Here is a 24,712-nt window from a genome sequence, read left to right as displayed (position 1 = left end):
GTCAATTCAACTTCATGATATTGTGTGAATTCAACTTCCTGATATATTGTAAATTCAACTTCCTGATATATTGTCAATTCAACTTCCTGATATATTGTCAATTCAACTTCCTGATATATTGTGAATTCAACTTCCTGATATATTGTAAATTCAACTTCATGATATATTGTCAATTCAACTTCCTGATATATTGTCAATTCAACTTCCTGATATATTGTCAATTCAACTTCATGATATATTGTCAATTCAACTTCATGATATATTGTCAATTCAACTTCCTGATATATTGTCAATTCAACTTCCCAATATATTGTCAATTCAACTTCTTGATATATTATCAATTTAACTTCCTGATATATTGTCAATTCAACTTCCTGATATATTATCAATTCAACTTCCTGATATATTGTCAATTCAAATTCCTGATATATTGTCAATTCAACTTCTTGATATATTGTCAATTCAAATTCCTGATATATTGTCAATTCAACTTCTTGATATATTATCAATTCAAATTCCTGATAAATTGTCAATTCAACTTCCTGATATATTGTCAATTCAACTTCCTGATATATTGTCAATTCAACTTCCTGATATATTATCAATTTAACTTCCTGATATATTATCAATTTAACTTCCTGATATATTGTCAATTCAACTTCCTGATATATTATCAATTCAACTTCCTGATATATTGTCAATTCAAATTCCTGATATATTGTCAATTCAACTTCCTGATATATTGTCAATTCAAATTCCTGATATATTGTCAATTCAACTTCCTGATATATTGTCAATTCAAATTCCTGATATATTGTCAATTCAACTTCTTCATATATTATCAATTTAACTTCCTGATATATTGTCAATTCAACTTCCTGATATATTATCAATTTAACTTCCTGATATATTGTCAATTCAACTTCCTGATATATTATCAATTCAACTTCCTGATATATTATCAATTCAAATTCCTGATATATTGTCAATTCAACTTCATGATATATTGTCAACTCAACTTCATGATATATTGTCAATTCAACTTCCTGATGTATTGTCAATTCAACTTCCTGATATATTGTCAATTCAACTTCATGATATATTGTCAATTCAACTTCCTGATATATTGTAAATTCAACTTCCTGATATATTGTCAATTCAACTTCCTGATATATTGTCAATTCAACTTCATGATATATTGTCAATTCAACTTCATGATATATTGTCAATTCAACTTCCTGATATATTGTCAATTCAACTTCATGATATAGTGTCAATTCAACTTCCTGATATATTGTCAATTCAACTTCATGATATATTGTCAATTCAACTTCTTGATATATTGTCAATTCAACTTCTTGATATATTGTCAATTCAACTTCCTGATATATTGTCAATTCAACTTCATGATATATTGTCAATTCAACTTCCTGATATATTGTCAATTCAACTTCCTGATATATTGTCAATTCAACTTCATGATATATTGTCAATTCAACTTCCTGATATATTGTCAATTCAACTTCCTGATATATTGTAAATTCAACTTCATGATATAGTGTCAATTCAACTTCCTGATATATTGTCAATTCAACTTCCTGATGTATTGTCAATTCAACTTCCTGATATATTGTCAATTCAACTTCCTGATATATTATCAATTCAAATTCCTGATATATTGTCAATTCAACTTCATGATATATTGTCAATTCAACTTCCTGATATATTATCAATTCAAATTCCTGATATATTGTCAATTCAACTTCCTGATATATTGTCAATTCAACTTCCTGATATATTGTCAATTCAACTTCCTGATATATTATCAATTCAAATTCCTGATATATTGTCAATTCAACTTCCTGATATATTGTCAATTCAACTTCCTGATATCTCTATATAATTCCAGCAATCTCTGTGTGTGTGTGTGTGTGTGTGTGTGTGTGTCTGTCTGTATGCGACCGCTGTTTCTCGACAACTACCGGTCCGATATACTTGAAACTTGCCAGGTATATTGCTGGGGACCCGAGGATGTGCCTTTTCAAGGTTTGAAATTAATCGGACAAGTGGTTCCCAAGGTATGGTCACCGTACTCGCAAGCCGTTCGCTTTGGCTTTGCGAATGGACCAAACCATTTCATGTAAATAGAGGGGGGGGGGGGTTCTGTGGTCGTTACTGCCACGTGGTTTCAAAGTTTTTTTTTGTTGTTGTTGTTTGCACGCATGTTTTTTTGCACGCACGTACGGGCAAGCACGTACGGGCAAGCACGTACGTGCGGGCACGCCCTAGTATTGTCAATTCAACTTCATGATATTGTGTCAATTCAACTTCCTGATATATTGTAAATTCAACTTCCTGATATCTATCTATAATTCCAGTAATCTCTGTCTGTCTGTCTGTACGTCTGTACGTTTGTTTGTTTGTCTGTGACCGCTGTTTCTCGACAACTACCGGTCCGATATACTTGAAACTTGCCAGGTATATTGCTGGGGACCCGAGGATGTGCCTTTTCAAGGTTTCATATTAATCGGACAATTACTTACCGAGCTATGTCCAAAAAACGATTCAACCAATCAGAGAGCAGCGAACGATCGCGTGTGCCGAACGTGGCGGGCACACTCTGCCTCGGATGGCACATTTGAGAGCGTATTCATTTATTTCACGTTTGCAAACTATGTTGGCGTTAAACTATGTTTTACAACTAATAAAAACGAATTTGCGATTCATTCGCTTTCCTGCGCGTTTGTGCACGCGATGGCGATTGCTTTACCAAACTCCGGAAGCCGTTCGCTTTGGACCAAACCATTGCATGTAAATAGAGGGGGGGGGGATTGTCACCACTCGCAAGCCGTTCGCTTTGGACCAAACCATTTCATGTAAATAGAGGGGGGGGATATAATTTTAGATATAGATATAGTACGGGCATGCCCTAGTATTGTCAATTCAACTTCCTGATATATTGTCAATTCAACTTCCTGATATATTGTCAATTCAACTTCCTGATATATTGTAAATTCAACTTCATGATATATTGTCAATTCAACTTCCTGATATATTGTCAATTCAACTTCCTGATATATTGTCAATTCAACTTCATGATATATTGTCAATTCAACTTCATGATATATTGTCAATTCAACTTCCTGATATATTGTCAATTCAACTTCCCAATATATTGTCAATTCAACTTCTTGATATATTATCAATTTAACTTCCTGATATATTGTCAATTCAACTTCCTGATATATTATCAATTCAACTTCCTGATATATTGTCAATTCAAATTCCTGATATATTGTCAATTCAACTTCTTGATATATTGTCAATTCAAATTCCTGATATATTGTCAATTCAACTTCCTGATATATTGTCAATTCAACTTCCTGATATATTGTCAATTCAACTTCCTGATATATTATCAATTTAACTTCCTGATATATTATCAATTTAACTTCCTGATATATTGTCAATTCAACTTCCTGATATATTGTCAATTCAAATTCCTGATATATTGTCAATTCAACTTCCTGATATATTGTCAATTCAAATTCCTGATATATTGTCAATTCAACTTCTTCATATATTATCAATTTAACTTCCTGATATATTGTCAATTCAACTTCCTGATATATTATCAATTTAACTTCCTGATATATTATCAATTCAACTTCCTGATATATTGTCAATTCAAATTCCTGATATATTGTCAATTCAACTTCCTGATATATTGTCAATTCAAATTCCTGATATATTGTCAATTCAACTTCCTGATATATTGTCAATTCAAATTCCTGATATATTGTCAATTCAACTTCTTCATATATTATCAATTTAACTTCCTGATATATTGTCAATTCAACTTCCTGATATATTATCAATTTAACTTCCTGATATATTGTCAATTCAACTTCCTGATATATTATCAATTCAACTTCCTGATATATTATCAATTCAAATTCCTGATATATTGTCAATTCAACTTCATGATATATTGTCAATTCAACTTCATGATATATTGTCAATTCAACTTCCTGATATATTGTCAATTCAACTTCCTGATATGTTGTCAATTCAACTTCATGATATATTGTCAATTCAACTTCCTGATATATTGTCAATTCAACTTCCTGATATATTGTCAATTCAACTTCCTGATATATTGTCAATTCAACTTCCTGATATATTGTCAATTCAACTTCATGATATATTGTCAATTCAACTTCCTGATATATTGTCAATTCAACTTCCTGATATATTGTCAATTCAACTTCCTGATTTATTGTCAATTCAACTTCATGATATATTGTCAATTCAACTTCCTGATATATTGTCAATTCAACTTCCTGATATATTGTCAATTCAACTTCCTGACATATTGTCATTTTAACTTCATGATATATTGTCATTTCAACTTCATGATATATTGTCAATTCAACTTCCTGATATATTGTCAATTCAACTTCCTGATATATTGTCAATTCAACTTCCTGATATATTGTCAATTCAACTTCCTGATATATTGTCAATTCAACTTCCTGATATATTGTCAATTCAACTTCCTGATATATTGTCAATTCAACTTCATGATATATTGTCAATTCAACTTCATGATATATTGTCAATTCAACTTCATGATATATTGTCAATTCAACTTCATGATATATTATCAATTCAACTTCATGATATATTGTCAATTCAACTTCCTGATATATTGTCAATTCAACTTCCTGAGATATTGTCAATACAACTTCCTGATATATTGTCAATTCAACTTCCTGATATATTGTCAATTCAACTTCATGATATATTGTCAATTCAACTTCTTGATATATTGTCAATTCAACTTCCTGATATATTGTCAATTCAACTTCCTGATATATTGTCAATTCAACTTCCTGATATATTGTCAATTCAACTTCCTGATATATTGTCAATTCAACTTCCTGATATATTGTCAATTCAACTTCCTGATATATTGTCAATTCAACTTCTTGATATATTGTCAATTATACTTCCTGATATATTGTCAATTCAACTTCATGATATATTGTCAATTCAACTTCCTGATATATTGTCAATTCAACTTCATGATATATTGTCAATTCAACTTCCTGATATATTGTCAATTCAACTTCCTGATATATTGTCAATTCAACTTCCTGATGTATTGTCAATTCAACTACCTGATATATTGTCAATTCAACTTCATGATATATTGTCAATTCAACTTCCTGATATATTATAAATTCAACTTCCTGATATATTGTCAATTCAACTTCCTGATATATTGTCAATTCAACTTCATGATATATTGTCAATTCAACTTCCTGATATATTGTCAATTCAACTTCCTGATATATTGTCAATTCAACTTCCTGATATATTGTCAATTCAACTTCCTGATATATTGTCAATTCAACCCTGATATATTGTCAATTCAACTTCCTGATATATTGTCAATTAAACTTCATGATATATTGTCAATTCAACTTCCTGATATATTGTCAATTCAACTTCCTGATATATAGTCAATTCAACTTCTTGATATATTGTCAATTCAACTTCCTGATATATTGTCAATTCAACTTCATGATATATTGTCAATTCAACTTCCTGATATATTGTCAATTCAACTTCCTGATATATTGTCAATTCAACTTCCTAATATATTGTCAATTGAACTTCCTGATATATTGTCAATTCAACTTCCTGATATATTGTCAATTCAACTTCCTGATATATTGTCAATTCAACTTCCTGATATATTGTCAATTCAACTTCCTGATATATTGTCAATTCAACTTCTTGATATATTGTCAATTATACTTCCTGATATATTGTCAATTCAACTTCATGATATATTGTCAATTCAACTTCCTGATATATTGTCAATTCAACTTCATGATATATTGTCAATTCAACTTCCTGATATATTGTCAATTCAACTTCCTGATATATTGTCAATTCAACTTCCTGATGTATTGTCAATTCAACTACCTGATATATTGTCAATTCAACTTCATGATATATTGTCAATTCAACTTCCTGATATATTGTAAATTCAATTTCCTGATATATTGTCAATTCAACTTCCTGATATATTGTCAATTCAACTTCATGATATATTGTCAATTCAACTTCCTGATATATTGTCAATTCAACTTCCTGATATATTGTCAATTCAACTTCATGATATAGTGTCAATTCAACTTCCTGATATATTGTCAATTCAACTTCATGATATATTGTCAATTCAACTTCCTGATATATTGTCAATTCAACTTCCTGATATATTGTCAATTCAACTTCATGATATATTGTCAATTCAACTTCCTGATATATTGTCAATTCAACTTCCTGATATATTGTCAATTCAACTTCATGATATATTGTCAATTCAACTTCCTGATATATTGTCAATTCAACTTCCTGATATATTGTAAATTCAACTTCATGATATAGTGTCAATTCAACTTCCTGATATATTGTCAATTCAACTTCCTGATATATTGTCAATTCAACTTCCTGATATATTGTCAATTCAACTTCCTGATACATTGTCAATTCAACTTCCTGATATATTATCAATTCAACTTCATGATATATTGTCAATTCAACTTCCTGATATATTGTCAATTCAACTTCCTGATATATTGTCAATTCAACTTCCTGATATTATGTCAATTCAACTTCATGATATATTGTCAATTCAACTTCCTGATATATTGTCAATTCAACTTCCTGATATATTGTCAATTCAACTTCCTGATATATTGTCAATTCAACTTCCTGATATATTGTCAATTCAACTTCCTGATATATTGTCAATTCAACTTCCTGATATATTGTCAATTCAACTTCCTGATATATTGTCAATTCAACTTCCTGATATATTGTCAATTCAACTTCCTGATATATTGTCAATTCAACTTCATGATATATTGTCAATTCAACTTCCTGATATATTGTCAATTCAACTTCCTGATATATTGTCAATTCAACTTCCTGATATATTGTCAATTCAACTTCATGATATATTGTCAATTCAACTTCCTGATATATTGTCAATTCAACTTCCTGATATATTGTCAATTCAACTTCCTGATGTATTGTCAATTCAACTTCCTGATATATTGTCAATTCAACTTCATGATATATTGTCAATTCAACTTCCTGATATATTGTAAATTCAACTTCCTGATATATTGTCAATTCAACTTCCTGATATATTGTCAATTCAACTTCATGATATATTGTCAATTCAACTTCCTGATATATTGTCAATTCAACTTCCTGATATATTGTCAATTCAACTTCATGATATAGTGTCAATTCAACTTCCTGATATATTGTCAATTCAACTTCATGATATATTGTCAATTCAACTTCCTGATATATTGTCAATTCAACTTCCTGATATATTGTCAATTCAACTTCATGATATATTGTCAATTCAACTTCCTGATATATTGTCAATTCAACTTCCTGATATATTGTCAATTCAACTTCATGATATATTGTCAATTCAACTTCCTGATATATTGTCAATTCAACTTCCTGATATATTGTAAATTCAACTTCATGATATAGTGTCAATTCAACTTCCTGATATATTGTCAATTCAACTTCCTGATGTATTGTCAATTCAACTTCCTGATATATTGTCAATTCAACTTCCTGATATATTGCAAATTCAACTTCCTGATATATTGTCAATTCAACTTCCTGATATATTGTCAATTCAACTTCATGATATATTGTCAATTCAACTTCCTGATATATTGTCAATTCAACTTCCTGATATATTGTCAATTCAACTTCATGATATTGTGTCAATTCAACTTCCTGATATATTGTAAATTCAACTTCCTGATATATTGTCAATTCAACTTCCTGATATATTGTCAATTCAACTTCCTGATATATTGTCAATTCAACTTCCTGATATATTGTAAATTCAACTTCATGATATATTGTCAATTCAACTTCCTGATATATTGTCAATTCAACTTCCTGATATATTGTCAATTCAACTTCATGATATATTGTCAATTCAACTTCATGATATATTGTCAATTCAACTTCCTGATATATTGTCAATTCAACTTCCCAATATATTGTCAATTCAACTTCTTGATATATTGTCAATTCAAATTCCTGATATATTGTCAATTCAACTTCTTGATATATTGTCAATTCAACTTCCCAATATATTGTCAATTCAACTTCCTGATATATTGTCAATTCAAATTCCTGATATATTGTCAATTCAACTTCCTGATATATTGTCAATTCAAATTCCTGATATATTGTCAATTCAACTTCTTCATATATTATCAATTTAACTTCCTGATATATTGTCAATTCAACTTCCTGATATATTAATCAATTTAACTTCCTGATATATTGTCAATTCAACTTCCTGATATATTATCAATTCAACTTCATGATATATTGTCAATTCAACTTCATGATATATTGTCAATTCAACTTCCTGATATATTGTCAATTCAACTTCATGATATATTGTCAATTCAACTTCCTGATATATTGTCAATTCAACTTCCTGATATATTGTCAATTCAACTTCCTGATTTATTGTCAATTCAACTTCATGATATATTGTCAATTCAACTTCCTGATATATTGTCAATTCAACTTCCTGATATATTGTCAATTCAACTTCCTGACATATTGTCATTTTAACTTCATGATATATTGTCATTTCAACTTCATGATATATTGTCAATTCAACTTCCTGATATATTGTCAATTCAACTTCCTGATATATTGTCAATTCAACTTCCTGATATATTGTCAATTCAACTTCCTGATATATTGTCAATTCAACTTCCTGATATATTGTCAATTCAACTTCCTGATATATTGTCAATTCAACTTCATGATATATTGTCAATTCAACTTCATGATATATTGTCAATTCAACTTCATGATATATTGTCAATTCAACTTCATGATATATTATCAATTCAACTTCATGATATATTGTCAATTCAACTTCCTGATATATTGTCAATTCAACTTCCTGAGATATTGTCAATACAACTTCCTGATATATTGTCAATTCAACTTCCTGATATATTGTCAATTCAACTTCATGATATATTGTCAATTCAACTTCTTGATATATTGTCAATTCAACTTCCTGATATTTTGTCAATTCAACTTCCTGATATATTGTCAATTCAACTTCCTGATATATTGTCAATTCAACTTCCTGATATATTGTCAATTCAACTTCCTGATATATTGTCAATTCAACTTCCTGATATATTGTCAATTCAACTTCCTGATATATTTGTTGCGGATACCGGCCCTAATTATGGTAGTTCTTGTTCATGGTTGATTCCAGATGATGCTTGTTGTGGTTAAAAGGGTTAAAAGCGCTCCTGATAAAAGGTGGTAGGAAAATCCGGATCGAGACCGGAAGAGGTGGAGCGAAGGAAAAAGGATACGTGGTGGTGGAGGCTCCGGGCCGAGCGCTCGACGTACAGTGCGAGGGAACCTTGCGTCCTTAAAAGGGAGTTCGGGCGATAAGAGATATCGCCGGGGTACGGGGAGCCGGTGTCGCCGGGTATTCTCAGCAAGGTTCCGGAGGATCCAGACCTTGAGAACCCGGGTTGGAGCGAAAGCCGCCCGCCATTCTGGCCACGCGAGCACCCTGCAGGGAACAGGCTTTCGTTGTGTCGGCTGGGCATTATTCCCCGGTGGATTGCCGGGAACGGCCGTGCCAGAGAGGGGCACGTGCGAATTCTATGGAGGCTCGTGGGTGGAACCACAACCTGTACATCGGAGCGAATCTTTGTGAGGTTCCTCTCCACCGCTGTGTTGCTGGGGGCTGAGCACGTGGCCTCGGGGTCGTCTCGCTCGTCGAAGCCTCAATTGACCATCGGGCCTCGACTTCCCGATCGCGGGAGCGCACAGAGACATTGGGACTTCGCTTTGGGGTGGAGCAGAGACATTGGGGGAGGTGCCGTGAGTGTGGGGTTGAGGGGCTTGATAAGGATATTGTCATAGGATTTGAAAGTGTGATTGCCCCATTGCTGTATGGCTTTCCCCATTGCAGTATGGCTCTTTGTGTGGGATTTATAATATATTATGGTTTGCTTATAACCGGGTGGGGTTGCATCATTTGATTCGACTGTTTCATTTGCTGGTTCCAGTGAGGGATAAAAACACCTTTCTGCCGGGGACCCTCTCGGGGTTCGGAGGTCCACCGAGACCAGGGGTAAGGCGGGGGGGGAGCCCGTAACAGAAATTGGGGGCTGGTCCAAATTGATATTCGTGGACTCGCAATTGGTCTGCGTCCGGGAGCTAAATAATTCCTAAATTTAGTCCGGGAAAGAATTCCAAGTTTGGAACTTTTTCCAACATTCCCAAATTTTTTCCAAAAACAAACAACAAAAAAAGGAAAAAAATAGATATATACTTTTGTTTTTGTTTGTTAGAAATTTCTTGTGTGAAGGTTAACAGTGTTACCAGTAGTCACTATGGCGTTTGACGCAGAGAAGTTTACGGTGACCCCGAGTGAAGCACAGTTCAGAGCGCTAGTAAAATCGGACCTCTGGAAACTGGCCAAACATTTTAGCTTGGAGGTCCGAACTAATATGAGGAAGGCAGAGTTGCAGACAGTGGTGATACAATCTATGGTGGGATTAAAAGCATGGGAAGAGGTAGCCTGGGATTGGTTACCAGAAGAACAAGAAAATGTGGAGCTCCGGAAACTGGAGATGCAATTACGGAGCCAGGAAAGGGAAAAAGTACTGGAAAGAGAACTCCAGGAAAGGTTAGAAGAGAAACAAGCAGAAGAAAGGAGAGTGGAAAGAGAACTCCAGGAAAGGTTAAAAGTACTGAAAGAGAACTCCAGGAGAGGTTAGAAGACAAAAAAACAGAGGAAAGGAGAGTGGAAAGAGAACTCCAGGAAAGGTTAGAAGACAAAAAAAGAGAGGAAAGGAGAATGGAAAGAGACCTCGAAGCAGAGGAGAGAAGAGCCGAAAGGGAGTTAAAGGACCGTGAATTGGCACGTCAGCAGGAAATTAAAGTCAAGCAGCTGGAATTAATAAGAGAACGGGGAGAGGTACCATCCCCGCTGACTGGTTCGACACCTAGTCAGAACACCTGGGATGTTGGCCGACATGTGAGGCTGGTCCCACCCTTAAATGAGAAGGAGGTAGCCAAGTTTTTTCCACACTTTGAGAAAGTGGCTCAACAGTTAAACTGGCCTGAGGAGTACTGGTCCATACTGGTGCAAAGTGTTCTGGTGGGAAAGCTCAGAGATTTATTCGGCTTTACCGATTGACCAGTGTGCAGATTATGAGGTATTGAAGAAACACCTTCTCAAAGCCTATGAATTGGTCCCGGAAGCTTACCGGCAGAGATTCCGGAATGCCAGGACGAGGAAGAGTGAGACCCACGTGGAGTTTGCCAGATTGAAAGAAACCATGTTTGATAGGTGGTGCGATTCGAAAGGAGTTGGGAAAGACTTCGAACTATTGTGACAATTGATCCTGGTGGAGGAATTCCAACAGTGTGTCCACGAGGACATTAAAATACACCTGGAGGAAAGGAAAGTACCAAAGTTGTATGAGGCAGCGACCATGGCAGATGACTATGCCTTAACCCACAGGATGGGGTTCCGCAACCCTAACTTCTCGCCTAGACTTAGCCAGGGGAGCTATGGTACGGCAGGGGCGGAGAACGAAAATTCATGGGGGCAGCCTCGAGAGGAGGACCACTCTGATATTACGACTTCTAGGGGTCAGAAGTCAACGGTTTCAAGGCAGACATATCCTCCATGGACCTCGAGGCAGACCACGAGGTTCTCCTCCGGGCCTACTTGCGCGTTTTGCCATAAACCCGGACACTTGATGTCCCACTGTCATGCTTTGGGAAAGGAAAATCAGGAGCGGAGTCCGACTAGTACAACTCCGAATGCGATAGCAAACGTGAGAAATCGCCCACAGAAGAGTTACCAACCATTTATTTATGAGGGATTTGTCTCACTGGATGGAGACTCGACTAACCCAAGACATGTTAGGGTATTGAGGGACACAGGAGCATATCAATCCTTAATGCTTGAAGGCATTTTGCCATTGTCGGAGAGTACAGCAACTGGTGATAGTGTGCGGTTACAAAGGATCGGTGGCTGGGTTAGCGCTCCCCTTCATGTCATCAATCTCGAGTCTGATTTGGTGTCAGGACCGGTCACCGTGGGGTTGCAAGCCACTCTTCCTGTAGAGGGAGTATCAGTTGTGGTTGGGAATGATTTGGCCGGGGGTCAAGTTTCTAGTAACCTGATGGTTGTGAAAACGTCCGATATGGGAAATAACACCTCACCAGTCAGGGATGGAGGCAAAGTTGGCAAGCTTTTTGTAGGTGGACTGAACTTCAGAACAAAGGAGGAAGTTCTGACCTTTGTCTTCAACAAATATGGACCGCTTGTGGAAGTGCGGTTGGTAAAAGACAGGGAAACGCAACAGTCAAGAGGGTTCGGCTTTGTCACGTTTGCAAGCACAATGGACACCAAAGAGGCAGAGAAGAATTGGAATGGCAAGGATTTGGAGGGTCGGACCATAACAGTAGGGAAGGCATTTCGTAGGCATCGAGAGGTCTACAGAAGAGGACAACTTGGCGGTAGTTTTGGTGGTGGCCGCAGCCGATATTACTATGGAGGCTCCCAGAGTTACGGCATCTCCCGAAAGAATGATTATCAGGGTAGCAGCCGAGAGGGAGACCGCAATTCCCGTGATTACTGTGACAAGTGTTCCCACCGTAATTATTAGGAGTCCGGAGAAGTCGAAGCACGGAATGCGGCGGAGCCGCCGAGCCCAGATTCCCACACGGACTAACCGTGAACGCCACCTTCCCAAAGGCGTCCATGTAGTGAATACTCGGCTTGGCCTCCCGGAAAAAGGGCCATCGAGATGCGTAACTTTGGATTTTTGATCAACCACTTAACCTTCATTCAAAAAATGAAAAATAAAATCAGAGGTTGATGAGATGGAGTTTGGCTTTGTAGGGGTTCAACTTGGAAATTGAACATGTGAAGGGCCGGGACAATGTCGTGGCGGACGCGTTGTCCAGAGTGAGTTAATTTTGGGGAATTCTGTGGGGGGTGTGAAAAGTTTGTTGCTTTATTTTTGGGAACAATGGATGGTGGTTGCTCACAGGAATTGGTGATTTGGGGGTGAGCTTACTCTTGTTGGTGTAAAGAATTTTGCCTACAACGAAAGTTTTCCCGATGTTCAAACTTTCTTTCTTGAGGGGGGGAAGTGTTACGGATACCGGCCCTAATTATGGTGGTTCTTGTTCATGGTTGATTCCAGATGATGCTTGTGGTTAAAAGAGTTAAAAGCGCTCCTGATAAAAGGTGGTGGAAAATCCGGATCGAGACCGGAAGAGGTGGAGCGAAGGAAAAAGGAGACGTGGTAGTGGAGGCTCCGGGCCGAGGGCCCGACGAACAGTGCGAGGGAACCTTGCGTCCTTAAAAGGGAGTTCGGGCGATAAGAGATATCGCCGGAGTGCGGGGAGCCGGTGGCGCCGGGTATTCTCAGCAAGGTTCCGGAGGATCCAGACCTTGAGAACCCGGGTTGGAGCGAAAGCCGCCCGCCATTCTGGCCACGCGAGCACCCTGCAGGGAACAGGCTTTCGTTGTGTCGGCTGGGCATTATTCCCTGGTGGATTGCCGGGAACGGCCGTGCCAGAGAGGGGCACGTGCGAATTCTATGGAGGTTCGTGGGTGGAACCGCAACGTGTACATCGGAGCAAATCTTTGTGAGGTTCCTCTCCACCGCTGTGTTGCTGGGGGCTGAGCACGTGACCTCGGGGTCGTCTCGCTCGCCGACGCCTCAATTGACCATCGGGCCTCGACTCCCCGATCGCGGGAGCGCACAGACATTGGGACTTCGCTTTGGAGTGGAGCAGAGACATTGGGGGAGGTACCGTGAGTGTGGGGTTGAGGGGCTTGATAAGGATATTGTCGTAGGATTTGAAAGTGTGTGATTGCCCCATTGCTGTATGGCTTGCCCCATTGCGGTATGGCTCTTTGTGTGGGATTTATAATATATTATGGTTTGCTTATAACCGGGTGGGGTTGCATCATTTGATTCGACTGTTTCATTTGCTGGTTCCAGTGAGGGATAAAAACATCTTTCTGCCGGGGACCCTCTCGGGGTTCGGAGGTCCGCCGAGACCAGGGGTAAGGCGGGGGGGGGGGGGGGGGGTGGGGGGTGGGACCCCTTAACAATATTGTCAATTCAACTTCCTGATATATTGTCAATTCAACTTCCTGATATATGGTTAATTCAACTTCCTGATATATTGTCAATGCAACTTCCTGAGATATTATCAATACAACTTCCTGATATATTGTCAATTCAACTTCCTGATATATTGTCAATTCAACTTCATGATATACTTCCTGATATATTGTCAATTCAACTTCCTGATATATGGTTAATTCAACTTCCTGATATATTGTCAATTCAACTTCCTGATACATGGTTAATTCAACTTCCTGATATATTGTCAATTCAACTTCCTGATATATGGTCAATTCAACTTCCTGATATATTGTCAATTCAACTTCCTGATATATTGTAAATTCAACTTCCTGATATATTGTAAATTCAACTTCCTGATATATTGTCAATTCAACTTCCTGATATATTGTCAATTCAACTTCATGATATATTGTCAATTCAACTTCCTGATATATTCTCAATTCAACTTCCTGATATATTGTCAATTCAACTTCCTGATATATTGTCAATTGAACTTCCTGATATATTCTCAATTCAACTTCCTGATATATTCTCAATTCAACTTCCTGATATATAGTCAATTCAACTTCCTGATATATTGCCAATTCAACTTCCTGTAATATTGTCATTTCAACTTCATGATATATTGTCAATTCAACTTCATGATATATTGTCAATTCAACTTCCTGATATATTGTCAATTCAACTTCCTGATATATTGTCAATTCAACTTCCTGATATATTGTCAATTCAACTTCATGATATATTGTCAATTCAACTTCCTGATATATTGTCAATTCAACTTCATGATATATTGTCAATTCAACTTCCTGATATATTGTCAATTCAACTTCCTGATATATTGTCAATTCAACTTCCTGATATATTGTCAATTCAACTTCCTGATATATTGTCAATTCAACTTCATGATATATTGTCAATTCAACTTCCTGATATATTGTCAATTCAACTTCATGATATGTTGTCAATTCAACTTCCTGATATATTGTCAATTCAACTTCCTGATATATTGTTAATTCAACTTCATGATATATTGTCAATTCAACTTCATGATATATTGTCAATTCAACTTCCTGATATATTGTCAATTCAACTTCCTGATATATTGTCAATTCAACTTCCTGATGTATTGTCAATTCAACTACCTGATATATTGTCAATTCAACTTCATGATATATTGTCAATTCAACTTCCTGATATATTATAAATTCAACTTCCTGATATATTGTCAATTCAACTTCCTGATATATTGTCAATTCAACTTCATGATATATTGTCAATTCAACTTCCTGATATATTGTCAATTCAACTTCCTGATATATTGTCAATTCAACTTCCTGATATATTGTCAATTCAACTTCCTGATATATTGTCAATTCAACCCTGATATATTGTCAATTCAACTTCCTGATATATTGTCAATTAAACTTCATGATATATTGTCAATTCAACTTCCTGATATATTGTCAATTCAACTTCCTGATATATAGTCAATTCAACTTCTTGATATATTGTCAATTCAACTTCCTGATATATTGTCAATTCAACTTCATGATATATTGTCAATTCAACTTCCTGATATATTGTCAATTCAACTTCCTGATATATTGTCAATTCAACTTCCTAATATATTGTCAATTGAACTTCCTGATATATTGTCAATTCAACTTCCTGATATATTGTCAATTCAACTTCCTGATATATTGTCAATTCAACTTCCTGATATATTGTCAATTCAACTTCCTGATATATTGTCAATTCAACTTCTTGATATATTGTCAATTATACTTCCTGATATATTGTCAATTCAACTTCATGATATATTGTCAATTCAACTTCCTGATATATTGTCAATTCAACTTCATGATATATTGTCAATTCAACTTCCTGATATATTGTCAATTCAACTTCCTGATATATTGTCAATTCAACTTCCTGATGTATTGTCAATTCAACTACCTGATATATTGTCAATTCAACTTCATGATATATTGTCAATTCAACTTCCTGATATATTGTAAATTCAATTTCCTGATATATTGTCAATTCAACTTCCTGATATATTGTCAATTCAACTTCATGATATATTGTCAATTCAACTTCCTGATATATTGTCAATTCAACTTCCTGATATATTGTCAATTCAACTTCATGATATAGTGTCAATTCAACTTCCTGATATATTGTCAATTCAACTTCATGATATATTGTCAATTCAACTTCCTGATATATTGTCAATTCAACTTCCTGATATATTGTCAATTCAACTTCATGATATATTGTCAATTCAACTTCCTGATATATTGTCAATTCAACTTCCTGATATATTGTCAATTCAACTTCATGATATATTGTCAATTCAACTTCCTGATATATTGTCAATTCAACTTCCTGATATATTGTAAATTCAACTTCATGATATAGTGTCAATTCAACTTCCTGATATATTGTCAATTCAACTTCCTGATATATTGTCAATTCAACTTCCTGATATATTGTCAATTCAACTTCCTGATACATTGTCAATTCAACTTCCTGATATATTATCAATTCAACTTCATGATATATTGTCAATTCAACTTCCTGATATATTGTCAATTCAACTTCCTGATATATTGTCAATTCAACTTCCTGATATTATGTCAATTCAACTTCATGATATATTGTCAATTCAACTTCCTGATATATTGTCAATTCAACTTCCTGATATATTGTCAATTCAACTTCCTGATATATTGTCAATTCAACTTCCTGATATATTGTCAATTCAACTTCCTGATATATTGTCAATTCAACTTCCTGATATATTGTCAATTCAACTTCCTGATATATTGTCAATTCAACTTCCTGATATATTGTCAATTCAACTTCCTGATATATTGTCAATTCAACTTCATGATATATTGTCAATTCAACTTCCTGATATATTGTCAATTCAACTTCCTGATATATTGTCAATTCAACTTCCTGATATATTGTCAATTCAACTTCATGATATATTGTCAATTCAACTTCCTGATATATTGTCAATTCAACTTCCTGATATATTGTCAATTCAACTTCCTGATGTATTGTCAATTCAACTTCCTGATATATTGTCAATTCAACTTCATGATATATTGTCAATTCAACTTCCTGATATATTGTAAATTCAACTTCCTGATATATTGTCAATTCAACTTCCTGATATATTGTCAATTCAACTTCATGATATATTGTCAATTCAACTTCCTGATATATTGTCAATTCAACTTCCTGATATATTGTCAATTCAACTTCATGATATAGTGTCAATTCAACTTCCTGATATATTGTCAATTCAACTTCATGATATATTGTCAATTCAACTTCCTGATATATTGTCAATTCAACTTCCTGATATATTGTCAATTCAACTTCATGATATATTGTCAATTCAACTTCCTGATATATTGTCAATTCAACTTCCTGATATATTGTCAATTCAACTTCATGATATATTGTCAATTCAACTTCCTGATATATTGTCAATTCAACTTCCTGATATATTGTAAATTCAACTTCATGATATAGTGTCAATTCAACTTCCTGATATATTGTCAATTCAACTTCCTGATGTATTGTCAATTCAACTTCCTGATATATTGTCAATTCAACTTCCTGATATATTGCAAATTCAACTTCCTGATATATTGTCAATTCAACTTCCTGATATATTGTCAATTCAACTTCATGATATATTGTCAATTCAACTTCCTGATATATTGTCAATTCAACTTCCTGATATATTGTCAATTCAACTTCATGATATTGTGTCAATTCAACTTCCTGATATATTGTAAATTCAACTTCCTGATATATTGTCAATTCAACTTCCTGATATATTGTCAATTCAACTTCCTGATATATTGTCAATTCAACTTCCTGATATATTGTAAATTCAACTTCATGATATATTGTCAATTCAACTTCCTGATATATTGTCAATTCAACTTCCTGATATATTGTCAATTCAACTTCATGATATATTGTCAATTCAACTTCATGATATATTGTCAATTCAACTTCCTGATATATTGTCAATTCAACTTCCCAATATATTGTCAATTCAACTTCTTGATATATTGTCAATTCAAATTCCTGATATATTGTCAATTCAACTTCTTGATATATTGTCAATTCAACTTCCCAATATATTGTCAATTCAACTTCCTGATATATTGTCAATTCAAATTCCTGATATATTGTCAATTCAACTTCCTGATATATTGTCAATTCAAATTCCTGATATATTGTCAATTCAACTTCTTCATATATTATCAATTTAACTTCCTGATATATTGTCAATTCAACTTCCTGATATATTAATCAATTTAACTTCCTGATATATTGTCAATTCAACTTCCTGATATATTATCAATTCAACTTCATGATATATTGTCAATTCAACTTCATGATATATTGTCAATTCAACTTCCTGATATATTGTCAATTCAACTTCATGATATATTGTCAATTCAACTTCCTGATATATTGTCAATTCAACTTCCTGATATATTGTCAATTCAACTTCCTGATTTATTGTCAATTCAACTTCATGATATATTGTCAATTCAACTTCCTGATATATTGTCAATTCAACTTCCTGATATATTGTCAATTCAACTTCCTGACATATTGTCATTTTAACTTCATGATATATTGTCATTTCAACTTCATGATATATTGTCAATTCAACTTCCTGATATATTGTCAATTCAACTTCCTGATATATTGTCAATTCAACTTCCTGATATATTGTCAATTCAACTTCCTGATATATTGTCAATTCAACTTCCTGATATATTGTCAATTCAACTTCCTGATATATTGTCAATTCAACTTCATGATATATTGTCAATTCAACTTCATGATATATTGTCAATTCAACTTCATGATATATTGTCAATTCAACTTCATGATATATTATCAATTCAACTTCATGATATATTGTCAATTCAACTTCCTGATATATTGTCAATTCAACTTCCTGAGATATTGTCAATACAACTTCCTGATATATTGTCAATTCAACTTCCTGATATATTGTCAATTCAACTTCATGATATATTGTCAATTCAACTTCTTGATATATTGTCAATTCAACTTCCTGATATTTTGTCAATTCAACTTCCTGATATATTGTCAATTCAACTTCCTGATATATTGTCAATTCAACTTCCTGATATATTGTCAATTCAACTTCCTGATATATTGTCAATTCAACTTCCTGATATATTGTCAATTCAACTTCCTGATATATTTGTTGCGGATACCGGCCCTAATTATGGTAGTTCTTGTTCATGGTTGATTCCAGATGATGCTTGTTGTGGTTAAAAGGGTTAAAAGCGCTCCTGATAAAAGGTGGTAGGAAAATCCGGATCGAGACCGGAAGAGGTGGAGCGAAGGAAAAAGGATACGTGGTGGTGGAGGCTCCGGGCCGAGCGCTCGACGTACAGTGCGAGGGAACCTTGCGTCCTTAAAAGGGAGTTCGGGCGATAAGAGATATCGCCGGGGTACGGGGAGCCGGTGTCGCCGGGTATTCTCAGCAAGGTTCCGGAGGATCCAGACCTTGAGAACCCGGGTTGGAGCGAAAGCCGCCCGCCATTCTGGCCACGCGAGCACCCTGCAGGGAACAGGCTTTCGTTGTGTCGGCTGGGCATTATTCCCCGGTGGATTGCCGGGAACGGCCGTGCCAGAGAGGGGCACGTGCGAATTCTATGGAGGCTCGTGGGTGGAACCACAACCTGTACATCGGAGCGAATCTTTGTGAGGTTCCTCTCCACCGCTGTGTTGCTGGGGGCTGAGCACGTGGCCTCGGGGTCGTCTCGCTCGTCGAAGCCTCAATTGACCATCGGGCCTCGACTTCCCGATCGCGGGAGCGCACAGAGACATTGGGACTTCGCTTTGGGGTGGAGCAGAGACATTGGGGGAGGTGCCGTGAGTGTGGGGTTGAGGGGCTTGATAAGGATATTGTCATAGGATTTGAAAGTGTGATTGCCCCATTGCTGTATGGCTTTCCCCATTGCAGTATGGCTCTTTGTGTGGGATTTATAATATATTATGGTTTGCTTATAACCGGGTGGGGTTGCATCATTTGATTCGACTGTTTCATTTGCTGGTTCCAGTGAGGGATAAAAACACCTTTCTGCCGGGGACCCTCTCGGGGTTCGGAGGTCCACCGAGACCAGGGGTAAGGCGGGGGGGGAGCCCGTAACAGAAATTGGGGGCTGGTCCAAATTGATATTCGTGGACTCGCAATTGGTCTGCGTCCGGGAGCTAAATAATTCCTAAATTTAGTCCGGGAAAGAATTCCCAAGTTTGGAACTTTTTCCAACATTCCCAAATTTTTTCCAAAAACAAACAACAAAAAAAGGAAAAAAATAGATATATACTTTTGTTTTTGTTTGTTAGAAATTTCTTGTGTGAAGGTTAACAGGTGTTACCAGTAGTCACTATGGCGTTTGACGCAGAGAAGTTTACGGTGACCCCGAGTGAAGCACAGTTCAGAGCGCTAGTAAAATCGGACCTCTGGAAACTGGCCAAACATTTTAGCTTGGAGGTCCGAACTAATATGAGGAAGGCAGAGTTGCAGACAGTGGTGATACAATCTATGGTGGGATTAAAAGCATGGGAAGAGGTAGCCTGGGATTGGTTACCAGAAGAACAAGAAAATGTGGAGCTCCGGAAACTGGAGATGCAATTACGGAGCCAGGAAAGGGAAAAAGTACTGGAAAGAGAACTCCAGGAAAGGTTAGAAGAGAAACAAGCAGAAGAAAGGAGAGTGGAAAGAGAACTCCAGGAAAGGTTAAAAGTACTGGAAAGAGAACTCCAGGAGAGGTTAGAAGACAAAAAAACAGAGGAAAGGAGAGTGGAAAGAGAACTCCAGGAAAGGTTAGAAGACAAAAAAAGAGAGGAAAGGAGAATGGAAAGAGACCTCGAAGCAGAGGAGAGAAGAGCCGAAAGGGAGTTAAAGGACCGTGAATTGGCACGTCAGCAGGAAATTAAAGTCAAGCAGCTGGAATTAATAAGAGAACGGGGAGAGGTACCATCCCCGCTGACTGGTTCGACACCTAGTCAGAACACCTGGGATGTTGGCCGACATGTGAGGCTGGTCCCACCCTTAAATGAGAAGGAGGTAGCCAAGTTTTTTCCACACTTTGAGAAAGTGGCTCAACAGTTAAACTGGCCTGAGGAGTACTGGTCCATACTGGTGCAAAGTGTTCTGGTGGGGAAAGCTCAAGAGATTTATTCGGCTTTACCGATTGACCAGTGTGCAGATTATGAGGTATTGAAGAAACACCTTCTCAAAGCCTATGAATTGGTCCCGGAAGCTTACCGGCAGAGATTCCGGAATGCCAGGACGAGGAAGAGTGAGACCCACGTGGAGTTTGCCAGATTGAAAGAAACCATGTTTGATAGGTGGTGCGATTCGAAAGGAGTTGGGAAAGACTTCGAACTATTGTGACAATTGATCCTGGTGGAGGAATTCCAACAGTGTGTCCACGAGGACATTAAAATACACCTGGAGGAAAGGAAAGTACCAAAGTTGTATGAGGCAGCGACCATGGCAGATGACTATGCCTTAACCCACAGGATGGGGTTCCGCAACCCTAACTTCTCGCCTAGACTTAGCCAGGGGAGCTATGGTACGGCAGGGGCGGAGAACGAAAATTCATGGGGGCAGCCTCGAGAGGAGGACCACTCTGATATTACGACTTCTAGGGGTCAGAAGTCAACGGTTTCAAGGCAGACATATCCTCCATGGACCTCGAGGCAGACCACGAGGTTCTCCTCCGGGCCTACTTGCGCGTTTTGCCATAAACCCGGACACTTGATGTCCCACTGTCATGCTTTGGGAAAGGAAAATCAGGAGCGGAGTCCGACTAGTACAACTCCGAATGCGATAGCAAACGTGAGAAATCGCCCACAGAAGAGTTACCAACCATTTATTTATGAGGGATTTGTCTCACTGGATGGAGACTCGACTAACCCAAGACATGTTAGGGTATTGAGGGACACAGGAGCATATCAATCCTTAATGCTTGAAGGCATTTTGCCATTGTCGGAGAGTACAGCAACTGGTGATAGTGTGCGGTTACAAAGGATCGGTGGCTGGGTTAGCGCTCCCCTTCATGTCATCAATCTCGAGTCTGATTTGGTGTCAGGACCGGTCACCGTGGGGTTGCAAGCCACTCTTCCTGTAGAGGGAGTATCAGTTGTGGTTGGGAATGATTTGGCCGGGGGTCAAGTTTCTAGTAACCTGATGGTTGTGAAAACGTCCGATATGGGAAATAACACCTCACCAGTCAGGGATGGAGGCAAAGTTGGCAAGCTTTTTGTAGGTGGACTGAACTTCAGAACAAAGGAGGAAGTTCTGACCTTTGTCTTCAACAAATATGGACCGCTTGTGGAAGTGCGGTTGGTAAAAGACAGGGAAACGCAACAGTCAAGAGGGTTCGGCTTTGTCACGTTTGCAAGCACAATGGACACCAAAGAGGCAGAGAAGAATTGGAATGGCAAGGATTTGGAGGGTCGGACCATAACAGTAGGGAAGGCATTTCGTAGGCATCGAGAGGTCTACAGAAGAGGACAACTTGGCGGTAGTTTTGGTGGTGGCCGCAGCCGATATTACTATGGAGGCTCCCAGAGTTACGGCATCTCCCGAAAGAATGATTATCAGGGTAGCAGCCGAGAGGGAGACCGCAATTCCCGTGATTACTGTGACAAGTGTTCCCACCGTAATTATTAGGAGTCCGGAGAAGTCGAAGCACGGAATGCGGCGGAGCCGCCGAGCCCAGATTCCCACACGGACTAACCGTGAACGCCACCTTCCCAAAGGCGTCCATGTAGTGAATACTCGGCTTGGCCTCCCGGAAAAAGGGCCATCGGGATGCGTAACTTTGGATTTTTGATCAACCACTTAACCTTCATTCAAAAAATGAAAAATAAAATCAGAGGTTGATGAGATGGAGTTTGGCTTTGTAGGGGTTCAACTTGGAAATTGAACATGTGAAGGGCCGGGACAATGTCGTGGCGGACGCGTTGTCCAGAGTGAGTTAATTTTGGGGAATTCTGTGGGGGGTGTGAAAAGTTTGTTGCTTTATTTTTGGGAACAATGGATGGTGGTTGCTCACAGGAATTGGTGATTTGGGGGTGAGCTTACTCTTGTTGGTGTAAAGAATTTTGCCTACAACGAAAGTTTTCCCGATGTTCAAACTTTCTTTCTTGAGGGGGGGAAGTGTTACGGATACCGGCCCTAATTATGGTGGTTCTTGTTCATGGTTGATTCCAGATGATGCTTGTGGTTAAAAGAGTTAAAAGCGCTCCTGATAAAAGGTGGTGGAAAATCCGGATCGAGACCGGAAGAGGTGGAGCGAAGGAAAAAGGAGACGTGGTAGTGGAGGCTCCGGGCCGAGGGCCCGACGAACAGTGCGAGGGAACCTTGCGTCCTTAAAAGGGAGTTCGGGCGATAAGAGATATCGCCGGAGTGCGGGGAGCCGGTGGCGCCGGGTATTCTCAGCAAGGTTCCGGAGGATCCAGACCTTGAGAACCCGGGTTGGAGCGAAAGCCGCCCGCCATTCTGGCCACGCGAGCACCCTGCAGGGAACAGGCTTTCGTTGTGTCGGCTGGGCATTATTCCCTGGTGGATTGCCGGGAACGGCCGTGCCAGAGAGGGGCACGTGCGAATTCTATGGAGGTTCGTGGGTGGAACCGCAACGTGTACATCGGAGCAAATCTTTGTGAGGTTCCTCTCCACCGCTGTGTTGCTGGGGGCTGAGCACGTGACCTCGGGGTCGTCTCGCTCGCCGACGCCTCAATTGACCATCGGGCCTCGACTCCCCGATCGCGGGAGCGCACAGACATTGGGACTTCGCTTTGGAGTGGAGCAGAGACATTGGGGGAGGTACCGTGAGTGTGGGGTTGAGGGGCTTGATAAGGATATTGTCGTAGGATTTGAAAGTGTGTGATTGCCCCATTGCTGTATGGCTTGCCCCATTGCGGTATGGCTCTTTGTGTGGGATTTATAATATATTATGGTTTGCTTATAACCGGGTGGGGTTGCATCATTTGATTCGACTGTTTCATTTGCTGGTTCCAGTGAGGGATAAAAACATCTTTCTGCCGGGGACCCTCTCGGGGTTCGGAGGTCCGCCGAGACCAGGGGTAAGGCGGGGGGGGGGGGGGGGTGGGGGGTGGGACCCCTTAACAATATTGTCAATTCAACTTCCTGATATATTGTCAATTCAACTTCCTGATATATGGTTAATTCAACTTCCTGATATATTGTCAATGCAACTTCCTGAGATATTATCAATACAACTTCCTGATATATTGTCAATTCAACTTCCTGATATATTGTCAATTCAACTTCATGATATACTTCCTGA

Source organism: Myxine glutinosa, chromosome 2 (genome assembly GCF_964187855.1).
Source record: "Myxine glutinosa chromosome 2, kmMyxGlut1.1, whole genome shotgun sequence".
In the NCBI taxonomy this organism is placed as follows: domain Eukaryota; kingdom Metazoa; phylum Chordata; class Myxini; order Myxiniformes; family Myxinidae; genus Myxine; species Myxine glutinosa.
Note: the sequence above shows the minus strand (reverse complement) of the source record.